The sequence below is a fragment of the Pelodiscus sinensis genome, chromosome 1 (genome assembly GCF_052426305.1).
Source record: "Pelodiscus sinensis isolate ZL-2025 chromosome 1, ASM5242630v1, whole genome shotgun sequence".
Lineage (NCBI taxonomy): Eukaryota > Metazoa > Chordata > Testudines > Trionychidae > Pelodiscus > Pelodiscus sinensis.
Window position 1 is genome coordinate 337309108 of NC_143052.1, and position 19427 is coordinate 337328534.

The following is a 19427-nucleotide window of genomic DNA, read 5'->3' on the forward strand; positions in this document are numbered from 1 at the left end:
GAGAGAGAGAGAAAGCCAGGCAAAATTGATAATGAAGCCCCGCTGGGAGGGGAGTTGCTGAGTGGTGATTACAAAGCCAGGAAGCTTGCAGAAGAATGGTGCTGCAGAGACACAGTCTGCTGTCTCTCTAATGGGTTAGGAAATTCCAAGTGGTCAGGGGAGGAGTAATTATTTGATTGTGACCCTCTTCTTTGTCTGTAGTGGTTTACCCTCCCAGCAAACTAAACATACACTAGTATATGCAGGGTAGGGCTTTACTTGAATGAGTTACAGCTTCTTTGTTTTTCATGTGAAGTTTTTCCCCCTGTTGCATGAATAAGCCAACCATCGATTGCAATAAGAACAAAAATAAGCTACAGTTGTGGTCCCTGCTTACAATTAAATGTGTAGACCACATCATAAGAACCAGATTCATGTACAGATGCTTTGTATAATGCTATGGACTTTTAACAGAAATTTGTCAATATGTGCAGTAGCATCTGAGGACCAGCAATGTCTGGACAAATCCTGTGTGTAACAGGTGTGCAGTATGGTTTCTCTTTCCCCCTCCCCCACCAAAAAAGCTTCTCACAGTTCCCCAGAATACATTCAGTGCACCCCCAGGACTCCTGCTCCCCACTTTGAGAACCTCTGCTATAGGCAATAGAAAGTGTCTTCTGTGTTAAGTTTAGGCTCTAGAAAGTTTGTTTTGGTTTTGTTTCATATGAAAGTACGTGTTTCCAGCATCCTCACTCTCTATCACTTATTTGCTGATAAACTTGTTTTCACTATATGTGAGTGCTGTGTGTTAAATAAAGTGTGGATCCTGGGTTGAATTTGCAAAGTCGGATATACAATTCCTTTGGCAAATCTGAGATTGTTGAGTGGAACAGGGTCTGGGCACTGAAGAGGGAGGCTCATATGACTCAGGGGTTGCTGTGTGCCCCTGGCGAAACCTGAATGGCATGAGGTTTTATATCCCTTCCAAAATTGCTTGTTTAATGATGTATTATTTTAACTCAGGATATCCATGCTATCCATGTAAGTAGGAGAAGTGTGTTTATTATTTATTTATTTATTTATTTAGCATGTTTAATAGAGTAGTGTCTGAGGGATAGGCCGAGTATCTTCTCTTACAGCCCAACTGGGGATCAGCTGATAAATCACCTGTTCACTGCTTCTCTCTTAAAGGGCCACTGACAAAACTTCTATAGATGAGCACTATCTCCTAACTACAATTCCATCATGGTGGTTTGGGTTCTGTGGAATCCATAATTCATTTTTTTAAAATATGAGAAAGTCAAAAGAAATGAATTTTCAATCTCACTGCACTGAGCTTGGACAGCATGTCTTTTAATTTATAAAATAAACACTGATTGATAAAAGTGATAAATAAACTGAAGAAAATTGGTCTCTGTTTCTATCTTATTTGAACCATAAAATCCAATTTACCATTTGCTATTTCAAATTAAACTGGGGAAATGAGACTGCATGCAATCACAACTGCTCATGTCCTGTGGCCATCGTACATTTTGAAACTCTATTTTCTTATCTAATATATGACTAGTGTCTAAGAAAGATCGTTTGACAGCTGTCACTGAAAATTAAAAGTCCTTGACAACCATGTCCCTGTTTATTCCAGCAGCTGTGACATGGTTCAAAGACGATTAAGTCTAGTAACATGGCTGAAAGTATGACAACTTTGTTAGGACTGTTTGATATACCTTAACAGAGGTGCACCAATGACCCTTTGTCACTGAGGAATAGATGTGTCTTTTTGTGTGTTCTTGCTGTGTGTTCATTCAGGTGTGAACAGGTCCAAAGGAAATCTGTCTGAACTATAATCAGTGTTATTTATTGTCATTATCCAACCTGATAAACACGAAAGCCACATGCTACTGCATACTTAGTGATAAGGAGCTTTGTATTTCAGGATGAATTTAAATATTATTGTGCATATGTACTACTCGAGATCTACAAATTTAGCCTTCAGAGTTCGGTAGACACTACTTAAGTTAAGTGCAACAAGACAATTGAAAGATTGATGTTTTACCCTCATTTTATAACAGATAAACTGAAGCACAAAGTTTTTGATCACCAAAGGCCACACACTGAACATTGGTGGCAAAATAGGAAGATGAATTAAATTTCTGTAGAAATCATTGAAGATACTCCCATATACATATGAGGCAGTTCTTCTGTTTATGGGCAGGAGCTAGAACTTACGTTGCATATGGAATTCCTTGATTTTGACATTTGTTTTTATCCTGATTTGGAAGAAAAACAAACTATTTCAAAATTTCCCACAAAATCAAATTTTCTTAAAAAAAAAGTTGCCAGTCAAATCTCAGAGGGGAAGCCACGTTAATCTGTATCTGCAAAAACACCTTACAGACTAACAGATTTATTTGAGCATAAGCTTTTGTGGGTCAAAACCATTTCATCAGACGCATGGAGTGGAAATCACAGAGATAGGGATATATATATATAGCTTATCAAAGGTAGGACCAATTCAGTCAGGGTGGATGTGGCTCACTCCTAGCAGCTGATGGAGAGGTGTGAATACCAAGAAAGAGGAAATTACCTTTGTAGAGATATAACCATTCTAAGTACTTATTCAGTCCTAATTTTATCATGTTAAATCTTCAGATGAATTAGACATAAGTTTCTAAGTATAGATATCACGCTCAGTGTTACATATCTGTATTTTTTCCATAAAGTACAAGAATACTCATGCCAAAAAGGACACGTGGCATATCAAAATCAGTCCTTACTGTAATTCTTTTCTCCAATGCCTTACATACTTTAATATTATTTGCATTTTAACTTTGGACCACAGAATTTCAATCTTCAGATTGTAAAATTACAGCCTGTATTATGACCCTATGGATGTATCTGCTCCATTTGTAGCAAATCTAATCTGCTTTGTATAGAGGTTTTATAAGTCAGAGAGGTGCAGTTATACACTCTTTTAACTTGGAGATCAAGGTTAGATTTCAGACAGTAGCACAGGATAATTAAAGCCCTATTCATTAGTTGGTGAGACAGTGCTCAAGGGTCTGTCATTACAGACTTGTGGCATAGCCACAGCTGACCCAGGTCCCCTGATGCAGGTTTTCAGTGCTAAAGCTATGAGGCTGTAAAATTGTAATGTAGATATTTGGGCTGGGGCCAAAACCTTGGTTCTGAGACCCCACAATGAGGAGAATCTCAGGGCCTGGCTTCCAACCCGAGCATAAGCATTTACTCTGCAGTTTTATAGCTCTTTAGGCCAAACCCTGCAAACCTGTGTTAATTAACACAGACTCTGAGATTTGGGGGGCTTATCACAGTATCAGCATACTGTAAATAGTCTAAAATATACAAAGTTTTGGATTATTTGTCTCTCACTTTCTTAGGGAAAAAAACAAGATTTTTTGTTTTATTTATTTTTTCTTAAATAAAGGAGGGATGCCAAGCATAAAGTTGGGGAGAACTTTATGTTAGGGACAACCTTAGAAATGTTTGTTCAAATAAAATATTATATCACACATCAATCTGCATAGCAAGTTCTAGATCAAAGGCATTTGTTTCACATGTAGGGCCCCTGGAACTGGAAATTACTAAGAAAATGGTCGTACTCTCTGATCAAAAATGCATATAATTTCAATAGTCCTAAAATATGGAATTGATAGAAATATGCAGGTAGAGGGATTTAACAAAAAGGAAAGAATAGGTAGTTCACCTAGTTGGACAAAGAGAAAAAATGGGTGCTTTATTATGGGGTTGAGATTCCCTTGTCACTCATTTTAGATTAGTCTCAGATTTGAGCTATATTTGCATTGGGGAGTGGTACATTTACAACTATATTAATTATAAATGACATTCTGATGAAGAATAGAGCTAGTAATAGCTGTTAATTTTGACATGGTCAATCTTTCAGTTAATTATTGGAGTTTTTCTGGCAAAGCCCTTCTGTTTTTCTGGCAAAGCCCATCTGGTGTGTATCTGACCCCCAAAACTCTATTGTTGGGTCTACAGAGTCTCCTGTCTTGCGTTTTGGCTCTGGGGAATCAAGATGTTTCAGTTCTCCCCTTTAATACTATGATACAAATAAGGTCAGAGAGTGGCATGTCAGGTACACAGATATGTTTCTACCAATTGACTAGCATGCACACATTTCATAGAAGTGTGTTAATTTCAACACGACACATGAAAGTTACCCCTTTTCTGATCCCTCCAAAGTCTGAATATCTTAAAAAAATCAACAAAATGTTAATCTTCTGTCAGCCGATGGTCAGGGAAGTGCGTGTGTGTGTGTTATACACTCGAGTCTTCAACTGCTAGGACACGAGGTCCTGTCGCAGCGGGCGGTCTTACGGGAGGCCGACGGGCGCCCCGAGAAGTTTTACGTCCGTGTCTTTGACTGCTAGGACTGGGGTCCCTTTGCTGTGGGCAGCCAACAGGCTGACAGATGCCCCAAAGTTTGCAGGGAGAGCTTATTACACCCATATCTTTTGCTGCTAGGACCGAGGTCCTGTCGCAGCGGGCAGCCTAGGGAAGGCTGATGGATGCCCCTATGGATCTGTCCCCTGGAGGCAACACTATCCAAATGCTCAGCTCTGCCTGCGTCTGCTCCCTATGACCGGCTGGAGTTCTTTTAAACTGTGCTTGGTTCTGTTACAGCAACTGAAGGAGTCAGGTTAAAGCTTAAACAGTTACAGGTTTATTAAAGAAGCTTATAAATCATATGGTTACAATGGCTATTGCTCTATTTCTTAACTGCTAGCAAATATAGATCTTAAAAATGTTTACAAAGAAAATAATGATAGAAAATAGAAATAATGGTACCAAGTGACAGCTTAATCTTTAAAGAGCTCTAAGTCTATGTGTACACTTAAGACAAAGGACACATCCAGGTACAATTTTTACCCCCTTCTGTGCCTCTCAACTCCAGCGTATCAGGCCAGGGCCGGTCCCTCAATTCCTAGGAGAGACAACTACGAAGTGGGCATCCCCATGGAACCTCAGGAGGCCAATCACCTAACCTGACCAGCAGATAGATGGTAGATTGACACTCAGAGTAAGTGTGCTGCTGGGCCCATATCCTCTTTCTTATCTAAGATGTCAAATTGCGTTGGTCCGTCTTTGTGATGCCAGTTCTTACAAGGGAGTTTCAACTTAATTTACACTTGCAAGAGAGATAACTAAATTGTGAGTACTGGACATTCTTTACTGGGCGGGAGATCCCCCCCCCCCCCTCCAGACGAGTGTGTGTGATCATATCAATATAGTCAAGTGCACTCCTCAGCAGCCTCTTGGTCAGTGATTGGCATATCTCTGTTTACAGCCATCCAGGGTCACAGCAGCCAGCATATCCGGGCCTTCTGTCAAGGCTTCAAAGACTATGCTGATTTTACTGCTCTGTGTGCCCTGTAGGCTTCCAGGCAAGCAAAGATGAATGTTATAGTTGGGGGTTCCTGTACAGCTTCTCTAGTGGAACTCAACTAGTGAGATAAAATAAAACTTAATTATTGTTAAACCGGAAAAAAAATCTTCTAATCTTGTGATGTAAAGAAGGCCCCATTGTTCTTCTATCAACCATGGCTTTCAGAAGGAGATATAGATGGATACACAATTTATTGATGATGTACACACCACCTACCCAAATGGAAGTTACCTGAACATCTTTTTAAGGAAATCACCATCTGAGGAAGAACTATGAAAATGAATGTGAGGTGGAGAGTAGAGTTTGATATGTGGATCCAGTGATTTGTGGGCATATCAGTGTCACAGATTGAGCTTAGCTGTACAAACTGAGAAGTTACAGTTTCAAAGTGTCTTTTCGGTACCTTTGTACTTGTCTGATTGCCAGGCATATGGTACTCTCTCTGCATCTTGTGCATTTTTGTGTGGCCTAGTAGATTTGTTTTATTGTCCCAGACAATTAGTTGGTTTGAACAGTATTCAGGCCAGTGGCCCTTTGTGTTCAAGATAATGTATCTTTAGAACATATTGCATGTTCGTCTAAGGGCAACCTCAGAAATTGATTAGCATTAGCATTTGTGCTAGTTGCTTTCTTAATGTTTCCTATGACTGTAATTCAGACACAAATCTGTCATGTCAATACCCTTATAAAAGACTTCCCAAGCCGACAGTGCACTGTCAACTTTTTTATCTCTGCTAAAAATTGTACTGCAGTCACATCATACCACCCGTGCAACCAGCAGAGAAGAATTTATACAGCCACAAGCTGAATTAAGTTTCCTGGAGAGCCAACTCTGCCTTGAAAAACCTCCTTAATGGCACCAGCTGAAGAATGCATGGCAGTATGTCTGTAAAGGAGCTGATAGCCACAAGAACTCTCACTGGATGGCATTGTATAGAGCTCCTCATGGATTTGCAGAGGAATCCTTCTGAACCCTTATGCAATGAGCAAACCCTGTCTCTTTGCTCCCAGAAGAACATTTAGGAAATTCTAGAGTGGAATGACATGGAGTTCCTTGGCCATAACGTAGTTTATTTTCTCAGAGGGGCACATTGTGGCCCTGAGCGATTCTGGGTACATCTACACTTGCTCCCTAGTTTGAACTAGGGATGCAAATGTAGGCGACCGAAATTGCTAATGAAGCGGGGATTTAAATATCCCGCGCTTCATTAGCATAATCTCGCCTGCGCGCTATTCCGTTCACCTGCTGATTCGAACCAGGAATTGCACTCCGGGACACGTTACTTCGAATCAGACCCCTTGGTTCAAACTAACATTACTCCTCATTTCCTTAGCTCGAACTAGGGAGCAAGTGTAGACGTACCCTAAGAGATTTACACATAGAAGTCACTGATAGAGCCTATTTACAATCCAGTCTCTCAATTCTCAATATTTTGCTTAACCATAAGATGTTCTTCCTCCATTGTTTTGATCACCATATACCGCACGTATGTGCGTGCATATGTGTGTGTGTGTGTGTGTGTGTGTGACAGAGAGAGAGAGTCTGAAAGTGTGTTCAAAGAACAAGAATGTGCAGTGCAACAGACTGTATAGTGGCAGAGCTGTAATAAGCTTTCTTTTCCCTGCAAATCTTCCAGTTTAAATTTTTTTGCATCTGGAACTGAAGTACATGGTTATTGCAAAGCTCATAGCACTATAGAGAATTAGTGCTGTAGCCTGTGTGTATTTTCCTTTATTCTATTTTTCATTGCCTATTTCATTCTTGCATACGTAACAAGATTCTGAAAACACTCACCTAGTTCTAAGAGGCAGGTCCCAAGCATACCAGCAGGTGAAGAAGAAATACGAAACAGCATAATTATATTTTTTTCAAAGTTTTTTCTCCCCCACGCTACTACTTGTCCTTTTGTTACTCATCTTCCTAGAGAACTTCTGTGAAAGGCACAGAATAACACAGACCCACCATTTCGTATCAATCCCCATTCCTATTGCTGCTCTTGTCACTTCTCACTGAAGTTCCCACTTATCACATCAGTTAGCTTTTGGCAGGTTTTAGCTGCTGCCAAGTAGCCAGTGAGAACTACTTTGCAGTATAGGCTGATGTCTAACTGAGAGAACATTCGGGAGTGTGATTGATGCCAGCCAGAGGATCCCTGTTACGTCAGTGTCAAGGCTTATAAATCTAGTATACTTTGTAATGAATGACTGGAACTAAATAAAAAATATGGACAAAAGTGAGGACTTGGCGGAAAAAAGTGGTTGTTGCATCAAAGCAATTATGAAACCAGGGGTAACAAGTGCAAGTTAATTATAAAACAATAAAGTATGTAACAGGAAAAACTTAAAAACAACAAATAGTCTAGTAGCACCTTAAAGACTAACAAAACATGTAGATGGTGTTTTGTTAGTCTTTAAGGTGCTACTAGACTATTTGTTGTTTTTTTTAGTTTTTCCTGTTAGAGACTAACTTGGCTACCCCTCTGATGTTAATTATATACATGCCCAGCAGTGGTAGATAAAAAGAAATTGGTACCTTGTGCATTTGGTGCTTGGGCCACTGAGAAGAGGAAAGAGAGAGAGAGAATGTGATAATCTGTACCAGAAAGTTGCTGCCAGAATAGTTTTGTTTAAAAATAAAATAATTAATTAAGTAAAATCTAGTAACAATGTTATGACGGCCAGAAAAAAACACACACCAAAATGTAGAAAAAAGTGATCAGTGATCATGTACGACAAACATTTAAACTCAATAAAGGGTGTAATTCTCTTCAGTGCACAACTTTATAGGTAACAAACTTAACAGGTGTATCATGAGTTTAAGCAGGGCGTGGCTTTTGCCATGAACTTTTGTACAGACCTTTTGCACAGCAATGAATTTGACTCTAAGTACAAAGACCAGACTTGATGCAGCAACGCAAACTCTCTCTGTATCAGACTAAGGGTATGTCTACACTTGTCCCCTAGATCGATCTAGGAAGGCTAATGAGGGTGACCAGAATTGCAAATCAAGCCCGGGATTTTAATATCCTGCGCTTGATTTGCATGTTCTCGGCGGCTGCCATTTTAGAAATTGACTAGCCCGAAGTAACTGCCTGCGTCTACACACGGCAGTGAAATGTGATTCCAATTTAAAGCCCTGAATTGAATTAGGTGGTATTCCTCCTGCAATGAGGTTTACCACCTAATTCAAATTAGGGGCTTTAAATCGGAATCCCGTTTCACTGCCGCGTGTAGATGCGGGCAGTTACTTCAGGCTAGTCAATTTCTAAAATGGCGACCAGACGGGAACATGCAAATCAAGTGCAGGATATTTAAATCCCGGGCTTGATTTGAATTCTGGTTGCTCTCATTAGCCTCCCTAGATTGATCTAGGGGGCTAGTGTAGACGTACTCTAACTGATCCTGAAGACAATGGATCTGGGGCATATCTATCTATCTATCTATCTATCTATCTATCTATCTATCTATCTATCTATCTATCTATCTATCTATCTAATAATTATAATTAAGAGGGACATATATCTAAGTACTTCACAACAGTCAGGGAGAGATGTATGAATTACTTGTATAAAGGTCTTAGAGCTGAATGAATGGAAAAGAGCCCTGTACAAAATCAATATAAAATAATAAGGAAACAATCAAACCCTACACAGATCAAATATCCTGCTGACTTGATATAATTTATTTAACAAGAGCCAGTTACCACCAGTGATTCAATATTAATCAGCCCAAATACATTCCTTTCCTTCCTTCCCCATTTTTCCCATCCATCCTACATGTATCTGATTACTTTTACTGTAATTTTTGAGAGGATGTTGTATTACATTGCTTGGTTTCCACTATTTTTAATATCATAGAATCATAGAATGCTAGGACTGGAAGGGACCTCGAGAGGTCATCGAGTCCAGTCCCTGCCCCCAAGGCAGGACCAAATACTGTCTAGACCATCCCTGATAGACATTTATCTAATCTACTCTTAAATATCTCCAGAGATGGAGATTCCACAACCTCCCTGGGCAATTTATTCCAGTGTTTAACTACCCTGACAATTAGGAACTTTTTCCTAATGTCCAACCTAAACCTCCCTTGCTGCAGTTTAAGCCCATTGCTTCTTGTTCTATCCCCAGAGGCCAAGATGAACAAGTTTTCTCCCTCCTCCTTATGACATCCTTTTAGATACCTGAAAACTGTTATCATGTCCCCCCCTCAGTCTTCTCTTTTCTAAACTAAACAAACCCAATTCTTTCAGCCTTCCTTCATAGGTCATGTTCTCTAGATCATGTTTAATCATTCTTGTTGCTCTTCTCTGGACCCTCTCCAATTTCTCCACATCTTTCTTGAAATGCGGTGCCCAGAACTGGACACAATACTCCAACTGAGGCCTAACCAGCGCAGAGTAGAGCAGAAGAATAACTTCTCATGTCTTGCTCACAACACACCTGTAAATGCATCCCAAAATCATGCTTTTTTTGCAACAGCATCACACTGCTTACTCATATTCAGCTTGTGGTCCACTATAACCCCTAGATCACTTTCTGCCGTACTCCTTCCCAGACAGTCGCTTCCCATTCTGTCTGTGTGAAACTGATTGTTCCTTCCTAAGTGGAGCACTTTACATTTGTCTTTATTAAACTTCATCCTGTTTACCTCAGACCATTTCTCCAATTTGTCCAGATTATTTTGAATTATGTCCCTATCCTCCAGAGCAGTCGCAACCCCTCCCAGCTTGGAATCATCTGCAAACTTAATAAGCATACTTTCTATGTCAATATCTAAATCATTGAACTATGACCTGAGCACTTCAGTAGGGCATGTGGTAGTGAGGATTTAACTTACTGTATCAGAAGTCATCCCAATTGCTTTGTATTTAGAAAGATTTATTCACACTGAGTAGAATCCTTGCCTCGCAAAAATCAATAGAACTCTCCCATTGTACTCAGTGGAACCAAGATTTTGCCCTCTTCAGAAGAGGCTATGTCAGCCTTTGCAACATAATAATCTTTTCTCTGCAAGAGAGGGAAGCAGCTCTGGGATAGAGTTTTTAAAAAGGAGTTGGATTTTAATAAGAGCTGAGCATCTAAGTCCGTTAGATCAACACCCTGTGTATTTAAGAGATTAGATTGGGTAATTTGAGAAATGGGCTAATTTTCGGCTCCGCTGGGAGTTTCCCATATGTGTTGCTGCCCATCAGTTCCCTGTCTGTGCCATAGCTATATTGAGTTGCCAGTTAACACAATCTCTGAATTCACTTCATTCTGCTTTCCACGCTACACATCTTAAATATCATTTTCACCTCCAAAGCATAAAAGTTCTTTGCTGTCTGGATGTCCTGGTGTTTTAGCAACACTGAGAAATATCAAGTGTTAATAATACAATCATGTACAACAGTTGATGGCTTAGACGGAGACATAACAGAGAGCTCTGGTACAGAAATCCATTTTATTTCATATTCTGTTGATTGTTAATAATCAGATACTGTGTTGCCTTGTGAATCTTGTGATTTAATGTTCAAACTGAGAATCAGAAACAGATAGTTACAGTGAAAATTAGATTAACCTCTCTTTTCGCTTAGGGGCAGCGAGGGTTGTTTTTAACTTTTTTTTTAATTTTATTTTGCTTTTTGATTTGTTTTATTCTTAGTGAAAGTAATTTTTCCCTATGAGGGATGGTTCTGATTAAAAAAAATATGAAATGTAGGTGAAGAGGGAAGTAGATTTTTTCTCTTACAAACAGAAAGGCACACTTTGATGGTCTCTGTGCTGTTATGGCACATATAGCATGTCTTTATGCATAACGGTCCTGATCCAAGCCCCATAGTGTTACCCTGTTTGATGGGTCCCAGGGGGCCATCTGGAACTGAGGTACCACTGAGCCCTCTGACTCCCCAGGGTTCCCCTTCACATTGTGCCACTGTGACAAGGTGTGGGCTGCTCCCAGTTCTACACTCCTACCAGCATTCACGCAGGCAGGGACACACCCAGATGCAGTTACCTGCAGGCTCTTGCCAGTCACTGCATGAACCATCAAGAGAGAGGGTTCAGCCCCACATGCCCTCAGCCTAGGACACCAGAGCTGTGCTACCCATAAACCCAACCAATATGAATTTATGACACAGTTTGCCCTTCCCCTGATGTGGAAAGGAATGGTCACACCAGCCCTCGTTGTCTGGGCTGAAATTTTCCCCAAATGCTTCACTCAAAATACACTGCCTTAGAAAAAGCATAAAGCAAGTTGCTTAACTACAAAAAGATAGATTTTAAGTGATTATAAGTCACATCAAATAGACTGAAGCAGATTACCTAGCAAATACACAACAACAACAACAAGCTAAGCCTAAAATACTACAGGTTGGACCTCCCAGGTCCAGCACCCTTGGGACTTGACAGGTCCCAGATGAGGGATTTTGCCTGAATAAGGGAGGTTACTTCTGGCCCCCATGGTACCACTTCCCCCTGCTCTTCTTCCCCACCGGGCTTCCTGGCTCCCCCTGCAGCCTAGCTGAGCCATGTGCTGCTGACTCCAGGCCCCCTCACAGCCCAGCCCAGCTGCACACTGGGTTTCCCAGCTCTCAACCCTCTCCTCCCCCCTGGACCAGCGGGGCTGCACATTACCCCCCTCCTATCACGCCAGGCTTCCGCCCCGCCACCCCCCACAGCGTGCCAAGACTCTCTGATCCTGGAACATCCATGGTACTTCTGCACCATGGGTGTTGCCAGACCAGAGAATTCCAGTTTATAGAGATGCAACCTGTAGTTAGACTTTGAATCAGTAATCTCTCACCCTGGCTGACGACAAGCAATTCCCCACATTTCTATACACAGGAGAGCAATCCCTTTAGACTGGGATCAGCTCTTCCCCCAGTCAGTTCTGTCTTTGTTCCTCGGGTATTTAGTTCTCTTTTGTGGGGAGTTGCAGCTCCGTTCCCAGTGTAGTTTGTGGAAAAACACAGGTAATGAAATAGAATTCAATGTCATGTGGTCTGGTCACATTCAGCCATTACTCATAGGCTAGTGCGAGCATACTCAGAAACACTCACCATATTGGAAGTAAGTTTCTCCTAAGGCCTATTGTTTTCAACAGGCAACAGTAACAATGTTCTTCAGCAGCATTCTTAACAACACAGGCATTGTTCCTCTGCAAAGCGATCTGAAAACCGTTAGCTGTCAGCCATGGTTTCTTTGAACAAACTGCTTCTCTGTGTCCCTGCTAAGACACAACTCTCCAGGACTTCTCTGCATCCCCCAATACACACTTAAAAAGAATATGCGTGGCTGTAACTCCGGAGATATGTCCCTTCCAGTCATGCTCCGTGGCAGGTTTAACTGACAAAGTGGCTTACAACATCAGAAAATGAAATCTTGTCTATATTAGCTGGTAAAGCCAAGTGCTGTTATAGCTTCCACGAATGCAGTTGTCCCAGTAGAAGCACTAGGGGGAAATCTTGGTTAAAATTTCATTGTGGAAATAAAGATTGAATGATTTGATCAAGCTGTTTTGACGTCTATAGCTGAAGCAGGAGCTGAACTTGCCATTGCAAGATCATGCTCCTGGCTCTTGGTCTCAGTTACTGGGTACAAGTATGTCTGTTTCTTTATGGCTATGTCTACACCCCTTTTCCGAAAGGGGCATGCTAATTTTAAACTTCATAATAGGGAAATCCGTGGGGGATTTAAATATCCCCCACGGGATTTAAATAAAGATGTCCGCCGCTTTTTTCCGGCTTGTAGAAAAGCCGGAAAAGAGCGTCTAGACTGGCCCGATCATCCGGAATAAAGCCCTATTCCGGAGGATCTCTTATTCCTACTTCAAAGTACTTCAAAGTACTTTTCTACAAGCCGGAAAAAAGCGGCGGATATTTAAATCCCCGGGGGATTTCCCTATTACGAAGTTTAAAATTAGCATGCCCCTTTCGGAAAAGGGGCCAGTGTAGACGTAGCCAATGTGTTTTCAGAATTAAAAAAATGAACCGATAAAATTAAAATGTCTCTTCACTCTGAACTAGCACATTCCATTTCTTGCAGATTAGTGTTGCTATGCGTTTTCATGAGCATTCACTGATATTTCCTACCATAATGGATTCAGCCTTAGAAATGAGCCCTCTATACAACTTGTAACTGCAAAAGGGTTGATAGAACATGGAGCAACAGTGGAGTGGGCTGGGTGGGGATGCATTTAGGGACCAGACATACTCTGGAGTAGGCCTGGCCTTTGGGCAAGGCGAGCGAAGCGGTTGCCTTGGGCCCCGCACATTCAGGGCCCCGCACTGTCCAGCTCCCGGCCCCACCCACTCAGCCGCTTACTCGCTGTTCTGACTGGGAGATGAATGGCCAAGCAACTCTGGGCACCATGCTGCCCAATTCTCAGCCCCGTCTGTGCGGCCGTATGCCTCAGCCATGCTGTCTTGGACCCTGCAGACTCTTTGATCGGGCCTGCTCTTGAGGGCATCTCTGTGCTGGTTCTTTATATGCCATTATGGGCAAGCAAATACTTGTATTAAAGTACACCCAGTGGCTCCCATTCAGTGATCTGGGGTCCCACTGGACTAGGTACTAGGCAAATACATTTAAAAGAAAGCCCATCCTATTGTGAACAGCAGGCCTGCACAACTCGGAAAGCGGCGAGGGCCATGTTACTCCAAAGAAAACAGCTGCGGGCCACAAGTAGGGATGCTCTCCCAAAAAATACCGAATACGCAGGCTAAAAATGTTTGTCGAGCAGCAAAAAAAACCAAAACAAAACAAAACCCACACGTGTCTCCACTTAGCCCCCTGGCATTTTTCTCTCCTGTACCCTGCCCCTTGGGGTTTCCCCTTTCTCCTGACCTGCCCCCCCTCCCCTCAGCACAAGCCCCTTCCCCTCCCCTATCTGTCTTCTGACTTCCAGTTTGTGGGGCTGCCGGAGCCACTTTGAATCTGGCAGACACTGGATGTGATGTCACAATGCCACATCATGCCAGCATCCTGGTGTCAGTCGGCGGCCTTCCCTCTGACTCATGCTCTGCCTCCTCATGCTGGAGCTGCATGCAATCAGCCCGGCGGCGAGAATCGCCACACTCCTCTCTCCCCAGCAGCGCTCTGCTCCTCCGCCCAGCCGGCGGATAAGATGGGGCCGTGCCGCCCGTAGTCGGCACAGTGAGCCCCTGCACAGCGAGCCCCTGCGGGCCACACGGTGAGCCCCTGCGGGCCCGCATGCGGCCCTCGGGCCATATGTTGTGCAGGCTTGCTGAACAGTGTTTGCTGGTTGATTTGCTGGTTGATTTGCCCATATAGTATAGAAAGGTTACATTGTAGCCAGTGTTCCCTGTAACCTGAATGGTTGGGCAGCAACCCAGGAGAGATTCAGGCTGTACCCACAGTCAGCAGCATGTATTTATTTTGGTGGTGCAAATTTACACATGGCTTGATGCACATAACAAAATTTATTCCACAGATGGATGGAAAAAATTAGAGGGGACATTGATGGCAGCCCTGTTCTTTAGACTTTAATTGGGAGGCAGATTTCATTTTCCTAACCCACCCTCCAATCTTCATTCAAATAAAACCCCTATTGTTTGAAGGCTATGTGCCTGAGGCAAGTTATATCCAGATTGTAAATATTGTATCCATATTTTGGTTATAAAAAGTCATTGCAGGCAGCTTTCGGTATTTCACAGCCAAATCTGATTGAAGATTTATCTACATTTAAGACAAGAAAGTTTCTAGTCAAACTCTTTTATAACAGTGATTAATTTACCAGCTATATCTTTAGAACTCTGTCTTATTTCTAGTTTTTTCCAGTCTGCTGAAGTCATCTGGCAATTCTAAGTATGAATCATGTCACAGTAGTTACTATAGTAATGTTATTGGGCATGCTCAGTTGATGTCTTTCACGCAACTGTGGACAAACAAACCAGGCAGGATGCTTGATTAAACAGCACAAGTGTGTGTTGCAGAGCAAATTATGATAAATTGCTAATATTGATTACTTTTAACCAGAAGGATGATTCTGTCTGGTGTTTAAATTTAGGAATGCAGCCAAAGATACCTTGACCTCACCTCTGCACTGGGAACCGATACAAAATTAATTGGAGCTGTCATTCAGGTGGCAGTCACAATTAAATGACAGTTGATTTATTAATTTAAAGGCTAAGCTGAAAACCAGATGCGTTCTGCACTGGAATATGACTCTAGTGGCTTTGTCTGGTAACACAGAGAGAGCTTCAAGATGTTGTTAGTCTCAGTTTAATCACAGAAACGTAATACATTTGTCACTTGAATTACTGTGCCTTCTGATCAAAGATAAACAGCTTGGAGGCAGGAGGGGGGGTTATGTTGATTTGTTCTGTGCTGTTGAATAGATAGCCAACTACAATATCTGAAGGTGCATAGACTCTTTAAGTGATCATGCATTTTAACAGTAATTTGGAGTTTTATATGTCCAACAAAATGTATATATTATACTGCTAATTGTGTGCACTCTCCACTGCCCATAAATACATTTAGAATACAGTATATTTTCAGAAACCCCAATTCCTTTCCTGGTTCCCCTTCCTTGTTCCAGAGAAGTAGCAATCTCCTACTGCTGTTTACCAATAAAAGGTCACTAGCTCAGCTGGCTGTGGGGCAGAGATACAGGAGATAGGCAAATCACTATCCTCCACCCCAACACATGTGCCCCTTTGAGGTGAGATAGGGCAAGTCTCAATCTTGTTCATTGTAATAGACATTTCATTTTTGTTTAGTACTTTGCAGTTCTTGGTTGACAGGCCTTCTCTCTCCTTGTGTAAAGGCCACGGGGCAGATTTGAACCTGTGACCTCTGAAGCTTAGTATAGGAGCCTCTACAGCAGGGCTACTCAACACATGCCCCATGTGTGTACAGAGAGTATCACTGTGGCCCTCGGGGCTTCCAAAATTGAGTAGCTCTGCCCTACAGCTTGAGCTATAAAGCCAGCTGGCTCTCAGCCCATGGAGGTCTGTGGAGGTCTCTTGGTCTTATCTGTTGCTGGTGTCTAATTCACTGCACTGGACAGTGAACCACACTACGTGTGTGGGTTACACATGCATATGCATATGTAATTTTCAACATTCTGCAATGACATAATGCAGAGGTGAGATAATCATGTATAGCACAGTAATTTATGTACCAATAAATTCCCGAAAGAATCTTCACCATCTTGAAGGGAGGGAATCCATTCTCTGTCACATTAGAAACTCAGATGTTTTTGTCAAAGAAATTGAAAGATACTTGCATAATTTTTGTGGAGCATAATCTGAAACATCAGCAGGATAATATGCACCTCTATAGTGCCTAATTCGCTTAGTCTATGAACCTGTTTTATGCATTTCATTTCCTTTTATTTTGCCTTTTTCTACTTACTCAGCACACTGTGGGAAGGAAGTGCCAATGGCCAAATATGAGGTATGCAATTAGAAATTTGGAGGGTGGACTATAACACCTTCCTACCCAATCAAGATATTTCTGAGGAAACATGGGTCTTGAACACAAGTCCTGTTCTGCCACCTCTTAGCAGTTTATGGGTACTCTAGAATGTGTGGATAGATCTTAGCTTGCTATATGCATTGCCCATGAAGCTCCCAGTTGGAGGAACTATCCAGCATTTCCGATTGGCCAGACTCACTATTGAAGCTAGAGGATGACACAAGAAATTGTCTGAGCTACAAGGTGAATCTGTGGCTGGCTACTATCTTAGACCCTGCCTCCTGACCCCTGCCTGATTTCTGCCTTCCTCTCTTGTTCCTCCCTTCTTGCATTGTTCCAAACACCTGCTTATATGCGAAACCTCTGACTATTGTTTGATGCTTTGACCCTCACCTTGACTCCCAGCTCTCACTTCAGCTGTGACCTCTAGCCATAACCACCCTTCTTCTGACTGCTAGGTCTGACCACCCACATCTTAGTCTATGACAATAGTCTAAACGATGCATCTGAAAGAAGTGGCTGATGCTGTTATGAACTAGATAGTATTAGCATTAGAGATGGCTGGAAAAATTCTGACTAAACATTTTTTTCACTGGAATTTGCCAGTTGATCAAAATTGAAATATTTTATGGAGAGAGTTTATTTCATCAACAGTTTGACCAAACCCAAGCAAATCTGGGTAGGACATGGTTGCCCTAGCCCACAAAAGCTTCTGACTGTTCTGCATAAGGGAGGGGAAGAGAGTGATCAATCATAAATATCTTGCTGGTTATGCTTGAGTTCAGATCCTTGTCCCAAAGTAGGCAGACCTGGTGCATGAATCACTGTCTCCCACAGACTAGCTAACCACAATACTATTGCTGGCCTGAGGAAAGACCCTCTCAGTTCCTTTTCTGTTGGAGCTGTTTCACTTTGTATAAACAATTAAAGAAGGGAGAGGTGGGAAAGTCAGGTTCAAGTCCCTGCTCCAATGCACTTTTAATTATTTATGCAAGATGGACAAGTTCCAACAGCAGATATTAAGAGAGACCCACTTTAGCTAATAGCCTGGTGATTCGGGCATTCACATGGCAATCTAGGCTCAAGCCTCTGCTCCAAACCAGAAAAAGGTGAGACTTCTACCTCCGCCTCCCACAGTCGAGATCAGTGTCCTACCAACTGGGATATTGGCTATGCTAGCCTGCCTATGTGAGTCCCCCAAAATCCTATCTACCCTTAGTTTAGGGCCTGATCCTGTAGGTGTACTCTGAGGATAAATATTGGATTGGGCCCCATTGGGGAGTTAGGTGGAGGAACTAATAATGCTGACAGGATTTAGGCATGAGTTAGGCCTCTGAACAGTTTAGTTGTGGGGCTTCCAGGCTCAGGACTCAGGAAGCTTTGTGCATGCCTGCTGGCAGAAATGTATGGATTTATGGGATTAGGCAGCAGCTCAAACACGGCTTTGAGAATGCCTTTAGTGTCTACATTTTAGATTTAGGTATCTAAGGGACAGTTATGTATCTAAAGTACCTTTGTTTATCTGGCTTTACTAAATACCCTGCCAGTGCATGCTTGCCCTCAATGTTTTCTCGTGCTATCCTGATATTAATTTATTATCTTCTGTGTTTGTGATTGAAATTGTGATAGGCCAGATTTTCAGTAATGAAACCTGAGCTCTAAAGTGCACTGCTGCAGAAGTTCAGTATGAGTGAGAAAGAGGTCACTGCTCCACAACTGAATATAGTAAATCCGGTACCATGGGCCACCATCATTTTCAGGCCTGGGTTCCCCCCCCCCCCCCCCCCCGAGCCTGGTTGCCCCATATGGTAGAAAAGAAGAAACTATTATTAACAAAACAAAACACACCACAAAGACAGTTCTGAAAATAAAATGATCGATTGTAAACTTAAATGTAGCTTCAATGAAGATGAGTGAGCAGGGGACAGGTGGGTTAAATCATATTTGTGCCCACCTTGCAGGTGGTCATAGTAATGTGAAAAAAGTAGTCAATTTTGTACTTGTCCTTTCCTTATCTGGAATTCAAAGGACTCCAAAAATTAATAGCAGTGGGGCCAGTGGATGGTTGAGGTGCTGAAGAAGCACTCAAGGACAGTAAGGCCATTGTGGAGAAATGAAATTAATTCTTTGCATCGGTCTTCACGGCTAAGGATGTAAGGGAGATGCCCAAACCTGAGCGACTCTTTTTAGGTGCAAATTAGAGAAAATGTCCAAGATTGAGGTGTTTATTAAAGGAGGTTTTGAAACAAAATGATAAACTAAATAGTAATCATAAATTACCAGGAAGAGATGATGGTATTTACCTAAGAGTTCTGAAGGAACTCAAATGTGAAATTGAAGAACTACTAACTGTAATGTGTAATCCATCGTTTTCATCATCTTTTGTACCAAATGACTGGAGGATAGCTAATGTGCCACCAGTCTTTAAAAAGTGCTCCGGATACGATCGCAGCAATTACAGGCTGGTAAGCCTGACTTCAGTACTGGGCAAGAACAAAATTCTCATATGCATAGATGAACATTTTTTTGGAAGAAGTGTCAAGATGGTTTTTGTAAAGGAAAATTATGCCTCACCAATCTGCTAGCATGTTTTGAGGGGG

General features: G+C 41.9%; 1 long non-coding RNA gene across 1 annotated transcript; it reads right to left on the bottom strand.

The window, feature by feature from the left end:
- Window positions 1-10827: 10827 nt before the first annotated feature.
- LOC142827160 (uncharacterized) lies at window positions 10828-12843 on the bottom strand. Its single transcript, XR_012901629.1, has 2 exons — window positions 12444-12843; window positions 10828-10920 (listed from the first exon to the last, which is right to left on the bottom strand). It is a non-coding gene; the product is annotated as an uncharacterized LOC142827160 (long non-coding RNA).
- Between the last annotated feature and the right edge of the window lie 6584 nt (window positions 12844-19427).